Below are 15620 nucleotides of genomic sequence, written 5' to 3' on the forward strand. Positions count from 1 at the left end.
AGAAAATAGGCCTGGATGGGTTTTCAGGGGCCACCTGGAAGGATCTGTTGTCTCACCCATGCACATCTGCAATTCCCACAAATATATTTTTAGCAGAAGATGAAAAGAGGGTGAGACTCCAGGTGTGTGCATCTTATTAAGCACACTGTGCCCCTTTAAAAAAATACGGTTTAAATGGCAGGTGATTGTTTCCATATTAAGGAAGGCTTAAGAATGACTGATGAGATCTGCTTTTGCAGTTCTTATTTCTGCCAGTCAAATTACTGAGGACAAGAGTGAATAGTGCATATTTAGAAAATGTATTTTTAAAGTTGGGCTTTGACTGAACAGTAACTTCACGAGAAAGTGAAGCCTCCCGTTCCCAACTAGCTGTGACTGAAATACAGCAAATGAAACAGGGAGGGGGAAAAAAAAAAAAAAAAGAAAAAAGAAAAAAGAGACATAATAAAGAAACAAAGCTATAAACCAAAAAGGCAATTTTGCCAGATGTGCACCAGCACTCTACACCCTCTTCTCAGGCTTGGGATCAAAGCTGGGTGCTCATATCCAAGGGCTCTGATTAACCCTTTCCTCCCACCCTGGCTCTTCATCAGTCCCTTCCCACTTCATGTGCTTTTGCTGCCAGGTGGTTTGGCATTCCCTTATCACAGCCTCAAAGGACTCCCCAGTATGGGGGATTGGAAAAACAAACCAAATTCTCCTCCTGAGCCAGGCAGGTAGGTCCCCAGGTGCCTGTCCTCATTACGGAGATTGCTTTGGGAGCTGGATCCAGCTGGAAAAGGTTTCTCATTAGGATGGCAAGGCTGAATATGTGAAGCTGGAGGGAAACTATGTAGTTGCGGAGCAGAGGTGGCGGTAAGGTGGGTTTTTTTAATTTTATGTTTATTTTAGCTTAGCATTGTGGGATTCTGTTAGTCATGGAAGTGGCAGTGCATTTTGGGTATGTTCAGGTTTGGATTTCCCCCTACCTCCCCTGTTAAAGGAGCATTATAATCTTGGAAGTGTTAAATTTTTTACTAGTTCTAGCATAGGCTTGGGACAGGAAAAAGCCTGGTTTAGGGCTGCTTGAGTCTGAATCTTGTGCAATGTGTGGGAGTTGTGCTCCAGCTATTTTTCTGGTAAGTATATGAGGAAGGGCAGGAGAGTGGGCAGAGCTCAGACTCTGCTTACTTTTGGGCTAGCAAACAGCACAGCTTTGGCAGAGGAAAAAGGATTTAAAGTGTGAGCTGACATGTTAAAGCTATGGGCAGCTCCTGAGAGCATTTTCTCTCTTAGAAATATCACAGACAATGAGAAGGTGGTCAAGAACATGGACTGCTGCTACTGCCCTTTTGACTGGAAAGAGTAGGCACCAACAGAATACAAGTGGGAGAGAGATATTAGATGCAGGACAATTGTAGAAGCTTTAAGGATCTCGGTCTTTGTGTTTCAGGTCTGCTGGCTCTGCAGCAGCTCTGTCTCATTTATATATGTGGCTAGCCAGTCCCCTAAGTGACAGCCAGCCTGTGTGGCCACTAAGAAGCTTTTACAAAAGGCACTTTATGTGGCTGATTATAAGCTCTGCAGTGCTCTTACAACAGCACAGTATTTACTAGGAATTGTTGGGCCAGCTGGACCACTATCTACACAGCCACGCACCTTCCCAGAAGCGGGCAAGGCATGTGTTTGCACATCCAAGGAAGCTTTGCTTGGAGTGCAACTCCACTGGGATTGTTTCAGTGGCTGCTTTCCCCCTTGACTTTGTGTACAGAAGGAGAGGTGTTCTGTGTAACTCCGCCAAAAATTGCCAAACTCCACCCTACATAAGTTTCAAGGGGTCAGTAAGTCTAATAGCTGTACTTACTTAGTGATAAATGGTGATAAACACTAGCTGAGGCAGCTATTGTCTGTTACGACAACATCCTTGTGTCCGTTGGCTCCTGCTGTCTCTTATTCTGCTTTTTTTGTGCTGATGGCATCTGCCACATCCAGTGTTGCCTGGGTGCCAGCTGACCGCGTGATCTAGCCATCCCATCGCTTTTCCGTCATAAATTACTACAGCTGCTGCTGGCTGCACATGGCAGGTCAGTAGCATCACCTGGTTACATGTGGGGAATCTCCATAGCAGCTCCTGTTTGCTAAAGAATGTACCCGAGGAGACTTAAGGAAAAAAGAGAGGGAGAATCTCCCTACCCAAGTGAAATAGTATGGGGGAACAACTAGAGGAGTCTTTTAGTCCTTAGCTCTGTAGCTTGGTTCAGCTGAGGGCACAGGAAAGCTGGACAAACGCATATGAACTGCCAAACTTCAAAATTAGCCACCTCATCCATCCCTATTTCTTTCCATGGCGGGGAGGTTGAAAATCTCCATGAAGAAAAATTATGATCATTGAGTCACTCCAATAGCTGCGATCCCGGCTGCCTGCCCCTGCCAGTCTGCACACAACTTGTATGCTAATGTTTGCATTTTAGTGGTGGGAAACAAATGTCAGGCTGTACTCTCTTCATGCACCATTGGGCTGTGCTTATGGTCGCTCTTGGCAACACCAAATGATTAAGCAGATAAAACCATCAGTCTTTTTATTTCCAAACATTAACCTAACTGCTAATAAAGCACAACCCGTGTCATCCTTATGGACTCCGCGGAGCTGAGTCACATTAAAAACAGGATCCGAATGCTGGAAAAAGCCTCGTACTTCTTTCCTGTGCCGAGAGGCAATACCTCTCTGTGCGCAGAGCTTCGCTTCGGGGCTGGAGTGCAAGAGCGGCGTGGGGAAGCGGGCTGGGCTGGGCTGGGCTGCCAAGGAAAGCAGGGAGCTGTGACCTGCACGCCCCGGCGTGGGCTGTGCAGGTGTCCCGGATGGATGGATGGATGGATGGATGGCTACCCATGTCCCTGCCCCTTCTCCTCTCCCTCCTAGCACTCAGCAGGGATCTCCTTGCAGCCCCCCAGGACCAGTGGGGAAGGTTTGTGGGGCCCCGAGGCAGAGGAAATGGAGTGATTCTCCCTCTCGGTGGACTTTGCCCTCAGTGGCAGAAGATATTTTTCCCCAAACATCCCCAGGAAAACTGGAGGGGTTTTGTAAATTCATTATGTCACTGAGGAATCTGTTTAATCAGCTGCCTTTCCCTGGAGGCACTTTACACTTAATGAGACACATGATGGAAGGAATCAAAATTGGTTTACGAGAGTTTAGCCTCAAACTCCCAACTGATGTATTCCTGAGCGTGCTGTAATTTAGAGGAGCGAATGGAGACACGGAGCAGCTCTCACCCTGCCTGCGCGGGTCAGTGGCAGAGACAAGACGTGAAGCCTCGAGCTCTGTATGGCATCATTCCTCTCCTAGGTGTTATCGCAATGAATAGCAAAAGTCTCCAGGTTACCAGGAGCCTGATCCGTGCTCCTGGTGCAACCTGGCGAGCACTCTTATCCCCAGTGCGTTTTGCCAGTTACACAGTGAGGCATATCCTAATTAAGCTTATTTATATATGAATATACTAATTTAAAAAGCAGCCAAATGAGAAACACTGCATATATGTGAGAAGGAGCTTTGTGAATTAGGTAAATAGTGAGACCATAGAGCTGGAATATGGAGTAATTTCAACTTTAGTTTCAAAAACCATTGTAAAAAACTTTGCATGTAAAGCTAACATAGGAAGAAAGGGCACTTAGTTGTTTTCTCTGCTTGCTCGCTTTCCCCAGTTGCCCATGCTATGCCTAGTCCTTTCAGTGAACTTGTACCCTGTCGCCTTAGCGTGATGGGACAGGCTGATGTAGCAGCAGCTTTCCCACTACTAAGTTATGTGTATGGGTGCAAGGTCCTCAAGAAATCTTGCTCTGAAGGACTCCCTATGGACCTGTGCATGTTGTGTCCTTAGAAACATGCGAACTATTTTATTACTGTAAAATATTTCCCATGCCAGTATCTTGTTAGCCTTCACCTTTTAGCTTTTTTTTTTTTTTTTCTGAGTAAATAAAGACTAAATTATTTGGAAGTGGATTTTCCTGCAGTGTGGTTGCTGTGCTAGCAACAGCCAAGCGTTTTCCATAGAGCAGGGGAGCAACACACGCTGCCGGGAGGGGAGGGTGGTTTGTTCCGTCCTCTCGAGCAACAGCCACCGGAGCCAGCGCTCTCCGCAGAGACAGGCTTTTCGTGATGCCGCCCCGGGAGGGGACCAGCACTCTTTGCCCCTCGAGCAATTATTGTGGAGATAGCCAAAAGTTAAAGCCTTTAAATTGGTTGGCTGCTTTTTGACCCACTCTGGGTCCCAGTGTTCTCAAAGACGAGCTGTTCTAGATTATGAAGATACTGTCCGAAATCACGCCCCAGGATCATGTTTATTGAAAGAAGTGCAAATTTGTAAGGATTAATCTATTAATTTACCTGCCAAAGCATGATAAATAGAACTCCACAGAGAAAAGACCTAAAACTGGTGGTTTATTACTCATTATGTATAGTTTATAATACACTTATGTGTAATTGTGCGTGTCTTGGATGTAGATATTTAGATTGTGATATGCCTAAAACATTGTTTGTGTTAACTTTATAAGATGTATAGCTTGGAATAAAAATAGCATTTTCTCACAAAGATGAGATGTAATGGATAGTGAAATAGATGTACATTCATCGCTTTTACTTAACTTTCAGCTGTTATAATTGATTGTCTATATAGTGTACATACATGAGGGTTTTTTAATATAAATATGGGTTTGTGAGAATACCACTTACCAGCAGTCTGTAACACATTATTTAGAGATTATTTATGGGCTGTTGGTATCTTTCCCACTTGTTTTTAAAGTTTAAAAGGACTGAACACAATTTAGCATGGAATTGATTTTTACATCAGCTGCTTTTACATGAAAGAATATTATAGTATTAAAGAATTGCATTGTCATCTCTTGCTGTGAAGTTGCATTATGTTCTGTAGCCTTGGCTCACTTATTAACCCTTCAGTAGCGCACGCTTAATTGTTCAACAAACGACACAACATGTGAGGAAATAATACCTACGATGTGATTTGTATCTCTTCAGGCAGAGACACCGAGAACTGGATCATCTGCCTTTGCTTGTTGTACTGCAACACAGGAACAGACACAGGATCTGAAAACTGGGGCTGGCTAGGGCACACTGAAAATACGTACCCTGGAAACAAAAGGTGCGTCTGCTCTATCGGTCAAGTTTAGTTAAAACTAAACACGTGCGTAATGTATGAGTGTATGCATCCTGTGGTGGACAGAACCTTTGAGGCTCTGAGCTTGCCTACGCCGGGCAGATCAAGGGCGGTGTGATCACGGGAGCCCAGCTTGGTTGCTGTACACTCCCTGCAGGGAGCAGGGGCGTGCAGCCAAGTAAGTACAGTCTGACTCCAGCGGGATGTAGACACGTTGAGCCTGCAGGACTTGTAGGGGGAGAGGGAAGAGGAGGGTGGGCAGAGAGAAGTGATTTTTATAGTCGGTGGGGTTTCCCACTATGAGTTTACCTGGAGTAGCGAAGCCACTTGCCAACACAAGCATCAGTTCACCAGTTTCTAGACAGTGGCTAGAAGTGGTGGAGAGCAGAGTCTACTAGAAATAGGTTTTTAATAGCTTTCCCACAGCAGAAAGATTGCATCCAGCGCAATCCCAAACTTGGGCATGCCAGGCTTTGAGTCTCCCCAAGACTTAAAGATCAAGTAAAAAACCTGGCATGTGTAGATTGTGTGGCTCATTATGATTACATCTCCTTGTGTCTTGCTCTCTACCTTGAAGGACAAAGGGTGCAGATCTTCTGGTGCAACCTGCTATGGAGAGTAAAGCCAGTTCAGTCCATTTGTTCTCCTTCAGCCTCCAGAAATAGCTGAAGAGCAGAGACCTGGTCTCCACCATGTTCTGTGGATGCATGGGTCACTTCTTTAATTAGTTCAAACTCACAGTATTTATTTTTCCTCTAACTCCGCCGCACCCATTTCTTTTGCCATTTCCCAAAGTAATTAATTTAAAAACAAACATGTTTTTAGCAAAAGGAAGTTAGAAGATAAATGTATTGGAAATAGGACTGTTTTCTTTCCTTGTAAGTAAAACAGGCTCCCATGCATGCCCTACACGTTTCACAGGATCAAGGCTTTAATAATACTGCCTATTAGCATTTTGCATTTGTGGCACTTTCACTTGCCATCTCTTTCACATTTATTTGAATTTTTCCTTTCCATGCCTTTTTTTTTCCCTCTTCCCCTCTATTTCTGATCTTTTTCTTTTGTTAGGAAGAAGATAAGCGCGCTCTGTAGGCCAAATTGGAATACCACTTGAGTATTCCATAGATTGCATGAAACGCTCTCCCTGGAGGATGCTACTTGGAAAGTGTTAAGGCAATGGTAGCCTAGTTCAGCCAAGTTGCTAAGTGGTAGGGTCCTCACACACAGTATAGCTCGACTGTCTATAAGAGGGATCTTAATTTCATTCACAAGTTCAAGTCTTGTGTGCCACCTACAACGCATGGCCACGGGCTACGTTCTGGAGATGTCCGAAGGGAAACCTTAATGTGGGTCCAAGGTGGTTTGGATGAGTCAGGCGTGGGCAGGCTCTATTTCAGCCTCCTAGCATGTGCAGCAAGGCCGGGTCTTGATCTGTAGAGGGTGCATGGCCCAAAGTACCCATAAGATACACGGTGGGGTTAAAAGATGATGGTATAGAAGGAAGGTTGGAGGGATGGATCACAGAACTTGCTATGCTCTTCACCTCACGGTGCTTTCAGACATAACAGGGCTTAAAAACCTTTCCAGGCTCCTTACCTCAATTTGGGAGAGTCTCTGAATCCACTGAGAATCCTTTATGCTGATGATTTTGTTGATTAATCTGCTCAGGTCCCAAATGTTCTAAATTATCAAGCCGTGTGGTTATGAAGAAGCAATATAGTGAGGGCCTCTTGCTTAATGGGACTCAGGTGCACAACTGCATTGTACTTACATTTCTAGGGGAAGCAAAAGTAGATAAACCTTTGCTTACAAAATGGTGGAAAAACAGAAACTAAGAGCCATGTGTAAATGTCTGGGAACTGCTGGCAGTGCACTACAGGAAGGAAAGCACAGGGTGTTATGCGATTCCTGTGCATGGTCATCTGTTGTACAAGCTACAAACCCTGTGGACTTCAAGGACGTCTCTTTTGAGTTCTAAAATCCTGTAACTAATCTGAGTCATTTGCACAGCTGAACAGACTCAAGGTCTCTTAAGTAATTGGAAATACCTATAATTCTGCAGGAAATTAGGGAACAGTTAGGTAGTCCCATAGCAGAGGAAGAAATAAAAAGGAGTCATAAAACCTCTGGTCTCTGGGAAAGCTCTGGGTGAAGATGACTTTCTAATAGAATTTTCTAAACTCTTTCAGTCTCACTTGGCTCCTGTCATACGGAAAAATTTTCATAAGGCCAAAGCAAAAGGGTTTCATTTCAGCATTAATTGTGATGTTGGGTTTTCTTAACTCTCTTTCCTAGGAAATAACTCACTGATGCACCATTTGCAATAATTAAATTACAGGCCAATTTTTTTGGCTAATGTGACTCAGAAGACACAGGTTAAAATAGCATCTAGAAAATGCCTGAACAGCGTACCTTATGGACAAGAACTTAGCATATATCTTGAGGTTCACATTAATCAGAAAGCTGCTACAGAGTCTGTAGGCCTGTTATTATAATTTGCTATTTTTAAAATTCTCTGAAGTAATCAGAAAATCAACCAGCTCAACATCCCTAAAGAGAGCTGCTTCCCACCCACCAGCAGTGGCTGACTTCACTGTTGACATAAAAACCATGAAGATCTCAGTCTAGTGTTCTGCCATGTAATTGTACCCTTAATTTTGGCCTTGTTGAAAGTCTGCTGGAAAACTGAGCTTGTGTGTCCTCATTAGAAGCAATTCATATGTAAATCTTTTTTTTTTTTTTTAAATTTTTTTAAACTTAAAGAAAGAAAGCGTCCCTGTGACTCAAACATTCTGCAGGCTTTTGCTCCTCTCGTGGCTCCCATGTGGCTGTGACTCCTGGCAAATCTGATGCAGAGTGAGAGGGTTGCTGGCCACACTCTCGGCTTCTCTTGCCTTAGCTGCCGGAGAAAGCATCTGTCAAGAGACTTTACCTTTTGCCAACCTTGGTTTAGTCACTGGAAAGGATGTGAGATGAAACCACGCTATCTTCTACATGCCTGTGCCTGGTATACACCCCTGGAAGGTGCTTCCCTCCCTTCAGTCAATAGTAACCATCTAGTTATCAATTTTTCTGCATATTGCAAGGCTTAATTTTTGCTCTTTTATGTGCAAAAATAAGCTGAAGTGGCAGCTTAGCAGTAGTGGAATGACATCCTAGTGTTAAAATAGAATGACTTTGAAAAGACTTTAAATAAACAACAGTCAGATGAGTTCTCTGGACCTTTATCAATAAAACTGATGAAGCAGCATATGAGGTAATAACCAAGCGCTTGTCTAAGAGTACAACTTTGATAAAGTTTGGGCACCTATTTCTTCTGAGTATTTCTGGAGTTGGAAATGGAAGTTATCATAAGTATGTTATTGGAAGTGTTGACAGGGATTTGAAGGTGTAAAGGAATATCGCGTCTTTACTGTGATTTCTATGCTTTTGAGTTGGATGAGCTGAGTCCTTCACACTCTTAACTGTTCCTAAAATATAACGTCTGAGGTATTTGTCTGTAAGAAAGCATAGTCTTTGTTGCTCATGAATAAATTTTAAACTATTGCTGAAGGTATTCGGAGCTTCCCTTTGGCACCTTTTTATTGTAGATACGTAAAAATGTAGATGAGTGGGACTAGGTAGCAAATGATGAAATGCAAGTTGATTAAAAACTGCAAAACCCTCTAGTTGTTTTTTTTCTTGTATAAAGAATTCTTCATGGAAAGATGGTGGTGGTGAATAAAAGTAGAGTCCAAAAAAAGTAAAGGTAGAGTCCAAGGTAAGGTAATCTGGGAGGCAGGTAACTGTTTATTGTTCATCAATTGTCCAGTTCTTTGCAAAAAAAAAAAAAAAAAAAAAATCTTACACCTGCTAGGAATCTGACCTTGTGCCCAGAAAGTGTGTAAAAGCACAGCTGGCCCTGTCTGGGCTGGAAATCGGCTTTAATACTAATGGCAAAGACTTTATTTCAAGAGAGTATTTAGCTTTAAAAAATGAATAGGGGCTGCATGTTCCAAATGTCATCTGTCAATTTAACAAATGGCAACTATATACACATCTTAATGCCAGGCTGCTGTTTCATTAGGCTCCTTGTGGGTTGTTCCCTCTTGGTAGCTGGCATTATTCTAGCTGGAGCCGCAGAAAGGCAGGAGGGCAGAGGCTCCTCACCGCTGCTGCTTTGGGGGGGGGGGGGGCAGCAGGAGAGAAAAGGGGGCACAAAATGGAAAAAATGCCAGACAAGATCAATAGGGAGGCATGTTCCTCAGTACAGCCGGGTTGACCTTGGCACAGGACCAGAAGACACAAAGATATCTTGGAGTTAGGTTTGTATCCACAGCCTCGGCCCTCGGGCAAGTGCCGATGGCTGCTGAATAGCACTGCCCGATGGTGGTCTGAAATGACGAGGCAGCGGCTCTGAATGGGAGTGCTCTGCAGCTCTGCCACGGGGTATAAAGGAACATTAAAGACTCACCCTTCCTTGATTAAGACCTGCAGGAATGAACTGAATAAACTTTCAGTACAACATGCTGACATGAGTGAGCACTGAGGAAACAGCCATGGCACAGGGTTCAGGTAAAGATGAGAAAGTCTGAGCCACTCTGCTTTGCCCAGCTCTAACCCATTCCCTAATGCCCTCTGCAGCACTGCAAGGACTCTGTAAATCTGTAGGTAAATCCAGAGGTTGAACCTCCCTGAGCTGCAGCTGTCCATGCTAAGGTTGCCAGACCTTCCCTGTGATGGAAATGCTACTAGAAGTGTCCTACATTGTAAGTAATCAAGGTTTTGTTGCAACCGTGGCTGAGAGCTTTCAGGCATCCCCGTTGTCACTGGCACCTTGAGCATCCTGATGGAGCTCCCTGGTGGGATAAACACATTTAAATATTAAAAAGTGCACTAAACAGGTATAGTTTTGAATGATTCACTCAGGCTGCTGCCAGTACAAGTGCTGCACAGCATGACTGGAAAGAAGTTGCAGAGGGTAAGAAAATTAATTTCTTAAAAGAGCAAGTATTTGCTATGTCCAGGGTCAGGTTTAGTAATAACAGGCTGGCCACTACACAAGCGGAGGCTTTCCTTGCCGGGGAGTTCCAAGTGCGTGGGTGAGGCCGGAGCAGAGGAAGGCAGCTAGGTAATTTTGTTCCCAGGCTTAACTGACCTCATTTGCTTGTACCACGGCACTCAGGGGAGTTTATAAACCACAGGTAACGTGAACTACTCTCCCCCATCTCAGAGCACTCCCTCTAGGAAGCTGCTTCTCCTCGGGAAAGTCTCCCTGCTCGAGGGTGAGGGGCTCAGTAAATGAGCTGCCGTATTCAGCACCTCACTGGGAGGCTTTTGGGAAGGGAAAATTGCGTTGGGTCCTCGCAAAGTGCTGGCACGTGCACGGACACGTCCATGCAGGGGAAGCAGAGGGGGGGTCTGCTGGGGACTCGGGAGCAGAGCTTACCGCGAGTCTGGTCGCCTATAACCTCTTTTCCTGCTCAAACCAACCAACAGGCAAATTTGTCTAGATTTTTATTAAGCAAGGTTTGCAGGGAGATAGTATATACAAACGTACTTATTTTCATTTCACTTCCATTAGGTGCTTGGAAAAAGCTGGTAAGCTTTTGAACTTGGTGTCCCCATGTCTGGTTGGTGCAAAGCTTGCCTGTTTTTTCCGACTGTATCATTTGGCTTAATAAAAGATATTGCCTCTCCCTACAAATCTTGTTTCTCTTGCACAATATGGCTGCACAGATAATGGCAGTTGTTTATATCCTCACAAATTAATGTGACTTTAATGGCTACCTCTCAGACTTCAAAAGAGAAAGTAGGAATCAAAGTCATGAGGATTGTCAATTTTTATTACGCTACCTCCTTGCACACAGAGAAAGCTCCGAAGGTTAAAAAGTGCCACGACGAACCTTCCCCCCGTATGTAAATGTGAAGTCCTGACACCACAAAAATCAGTGGCCAGGCAGTTTCCCCTCCAAGAGCACTATGATCTGAGTCACTTAATTTCAGAAGCTGTCCCTGCTTTATCCAGCAATGCGGGCGGCCCCGGCCCCCACGTGTACCGCAGCAGCTGACGAGTCTGACCGTAGCTGAGGTCAGTGCATCGCTCCTCAGCCAGAAAGCAGCAATGAGCCCAAGTCACCGCCCCTGGGAAGGACAGAGTTAATTATACCATGCTAAATGTTCAGGTCTACAGAGCCCTTCATTTTATTTCATCCCCCCTCCCTTTTTTTTTTTGTTTAATCAGTTAGATTTTTTTTAAAAGACAAAAGGAAGGCACCATGTGAAAACATCACTATGGAAACATCACGGGCTCACTTGTACTTGCCTGCCAAGCAACTACCTAACTGAAGTTTTACATCCTATTGGATCACTGTTGGCCATCTGCTCTCCTTCAAACTTCTCTGAATTCCTTATTTCCCTGAAAAGTTCATTTTTAGAAAAGAGGGAGGAGGTGCAAGGGGAGAATCCGGCATTCTTGGCTAGCGCAGAGCTATTGTGAAAAAGGAAGATAAACTCACTTTGGGGCAGCCCCTTAAAAAGACAAAAATCCATGTTTTGCAAAGTAGTTTCATAGAAAATACCCCATTTCTAGATGCACCTTAATGATAAGAGCGTATCTTGGCAGCCACAAGGCAAAACAAATAAACAGCTGCTTCTAGTACTCACAGTAATTGTCTTCCTCTCCCCTCCTCTCATTTAGTGTCAAATGTATTTTCTTCTAAAATGTAAGTTACTGCCTGCACTGGAGCTGTTGGCTGCAGGCTCCCTAGCCTTGCTCCAAATCAAACACAGAAATAGATTTCCTGCCAAGCACCGGGGAAGTTTGAAGAGTTTAGTTTTTAAAAATGCAATCTTTTTATCAGTGCCCTAAGCCTGCCAAAGGTAATTATGGGCCATGGCGCATTTACATTAATGCATAGGACCTACAGACATTTCAAAAGCTTAATGGAGAAACTCAATAAACATACATATCGAAAAATAAATTAATTAAACTGTCATGTAAAGATATCACTTAATTTCGCAGAGCGGAAGGCGCTCTTAATGGGAATGGAATGGATCAGTGAGCATTTCAAAACCCAAAGCTATAATTTAAATTCCGGCTCTCCCCTAGTGTGCAAGTCACAAGACAAATTTATTATAGCCTTGGATTGTCGATTGTAATCGGTTTAGCAGAGACAAAGCCGTGTTGTTTTGCTTCCTTGCCCTCCTAGCTGGTTCAATATATTTTGATGTCAGACTACTGACAAGCAAACCAAGGGCTGAAATAAAATCATGTTTGCCCGTGATGAACTGGCAAAAATGCAGTCCAAGGTAAACGTAATGCTGAAGCCGACATATTTATTTATCAAGCAGCAAGGGAAAAAGGGTGATATGAAGCATTTAAACTTCATTAAATAAACCAGTTGAATATATTTACTGCTGCTCTTGAGGCCTGCTATGTGGCAACATAGACACAAAGAGGTAAAAATAAATAAAAGCACTGTGAAAATGAATAGCATCATTTATAAGCTGCTGCTCTGAGTCTCCCAGGTGGGAGTAACAATTAAAAGTTGTTGCTCTTGATACTCTTTTAGGATAGAGCCAAATCCTGAGACCAAGATCCCCAGCAAGCTGACAGCAGCACTTCTTCCAGGCTGTGCAACGCATCAGCTCTTGGTTCACGGGGTGCCTCTGGCACGGTTTGCTGCAGGATTTTATGTGGTAGCAACAGTTACAAACCAGGCCTGTGCTTCCACTGTCACGAGCAACCATCTCCTCCTCACTGAGGAAGCATTCTAAGAACAGTTCAATTATTCTCGCATTCTTCTTTCTATAGTCTCCAATTTTCTTTCTTGAGAAGTTCATTTTCAGATCTGAAGCACTGAAACTGGTCAGCTCGCTGGGTTATAACCGTCATGGCTGCCTCCTGCCTTCTTCCAGCGCCTGTGCTGAGCTTAGCCTTGGAGATCGTTCTCTGACCCTGAAGCGCTCAGGTTTGTGAATCCGACTCTAAACAGTGCTGACAAACTCAAAGCTCGTGATTGGGAAGAGGTGCAGCGCCTCAGACAGGGACAGCTGCCGCAGGCACGCCTCCGAGGGCAGCGGCAAGCGGAGGCCAAGAGGACCAGCCCCTGTGGGCTCCGGCTGCCAGAGCTGCCGCTGCCCTGGGGGGGAGAGAAGGAGATGAGGGGACGACCGTGCATGTTGAGATGTCACCCCGTGGCTCTGATGAGCGCCTTCTCTTCAACCACAAGTTCATTTCTTTCTTTTATAAAAATACCCGTCTATTTGTTCTTCCTCATAGAAATAATAGGATTTTAAGAATGGCCTACATTTTTGCTTTCAGAGTAATCTTTTAGCAGTTTGTTCCCCAAACTAATCATTATACTTAAAAAAAACAATCCAAAAACTCACTCATCCAATGCACCTCTTAATAGTAGACTGGGGTGTTTGCTCACACATTACACTAAATAGTAAACAGAAGCATCTTTTATAACCTTTTTGTAATACAGTAGTTCTTAGCTCACTATGCTATTCCTCTTTCATACCCCTTTTCTAAGATGCACATTATTACCCTTCATCATTCCAGAGAAATTTTTATTTTTGTCACCCTCTTCACACTCCTTTGGCTTTGAGCAGGACTTAAACTGTTCTCTAAGTGACAGGTTACCACTGACTGCTGTTTACATATATTTCTGTTCTACTTTTAAGGACTGCAGAATTGGACATAGCTTTTAAAGTGTGTTTTGTCCTACTACCAGTAATATTTCTACTTATCTACATGGCTCCTACTGTCACACTATCCAAATGCTAACAGCGTTCTTCTTTGAAAGAAGGCGGTGGGAAGGAAAGTGTTCTTAGCCACTCTGCAGAAGAACAGGTGCAGAGAGATTTAGGTCCTGGTGCAAAATAATACGTAGGCTCCAATTCCTACTACTGTCACGGATGTCAGTGACAAGCCAGAAGTCTAACGTCTTTCCTTTAATTTGGACTTTAGTGATTTCAAGGTGAAAAAAAATTATGGTCCAGTTGAGAACAGAATGTATGCATCTGTGTAGATAAAAAGCTATCTTGTATCACCTAATACCATAACCACAGGTGTGACTGTTTCTTTCCAATAAAGCCATTGCAGTCACTAAAAATGGTCTTTTCCTAAATAGCTTCTCCAGCTTAGCTGTCTGGTTCATGAGCCCTCGCAGCTCCGAAGCTGATGAAATCTACGTACGCAGTCATAACTCCTTTTGCTCAAAGAGTGCTGTAATAGTCAGGAGAACAGGCTAGGTCACAGGTGTCGGGCAAAGGAATACCATTTGTAAACTCTGAAAATAGCTCTTGTGGTAAAAACGCTTCTTTCCCATGTCACTTTGTAAACAATAAGTAAATATACAAAATACAAATTCTAAGCTATTAGAGCAATGGTGACAAAGTAATGCTTTTAATGCTCTTTTTAAAAACACTTTTGAAAGTATTTATTTGAAATACCTAAAAGGCTTAATTGTATTCAGTTTTTATAGTCATAGTATTCTAACCAGTTTTATATTAAAAAAATAAAAATTAAGGCATTTCCTAAATTTCTGAATATCAGACAAAAAATTACGAACAGTTTCATGCTGAAGAAAAGTATCCACTAAGAGGTATAGCATCAAGATTGAACTGTACTTGTGTTCTTAATTCATTAGTGGAACTGTAAGGCCCTCTTCTGGATTATAAATTACTGCATGGGCAAAGTGCATGGAAATGACAAAGCCAACCAACACTACGAAAAAATAAACATCTTAAAGATATTTTCTTCATACTATTACCAATTTCATTTTCTGGTTTTCACATGCATCTGCCTGCCTCAGTTACTATAATTCAGTAACTTCAGAATAACTTCAACTTCTTAGCAGATCCTTAACAACAAAGCATTTCTTATGCTAATATTCACAAGAGTGGACAGTCTAAAGAATTGTGCAGTGTTTCTCCACAACTTTGTATGAAGAGGCTGTGCAGCCAAGTGATACTTGCTTACACTTATTAGCCATAAGCATACACAAACTGAGACATGTGATTCTGCATATATATATGTATAGGCAGGTATCTGACTTTCAGAAGTTACATTTGAAAATTTGACTTATGCTAGAGGAGGTGTTTAAAAAAAAAAAAAAAAAACCGTTACAATGGTCTTATCACAAATCTTCAAGGACTGTACATTTCCTTAAATGCCTTTTGATTAAATATACACACAAGGAGTGTGAAGGTCTTACAAATGTAACCTTCCAAGTGATTTACCTGGATTTGCCTAAGCAAACATTTACTACTGAAAAGTGAGATGCTGCTCCACAGACAGAAGGAAAGAAAATATTCTAGAGTGCGCTGTACAGAAAGGCGTCATTTTAATGCATCCATCTGGCTGTAAACAAGTGAACTTGAACCATAAATTTTCCTCTTTCTAAAAACAGCCACTTATTCTTCTGGTTGGTCACGTACAATAACAAGAAATCACATACATAGAAACACTGGAACAGGTGG

This window comes from Balearica regulorum, chromosome 3 (assembly GCF_011004875.1).
Source record: "Balearica regulorum gibbericeps isolate bBalReg1 chromosome 3, bBalReg1.pri, whole genome shotgun sequence".
Taxonomy (NCBI): Eukaryota; Metazoa; Chordata; class Aves; order Gruiformes; family Gruidae; genus Balearica; species Balearica regulorum.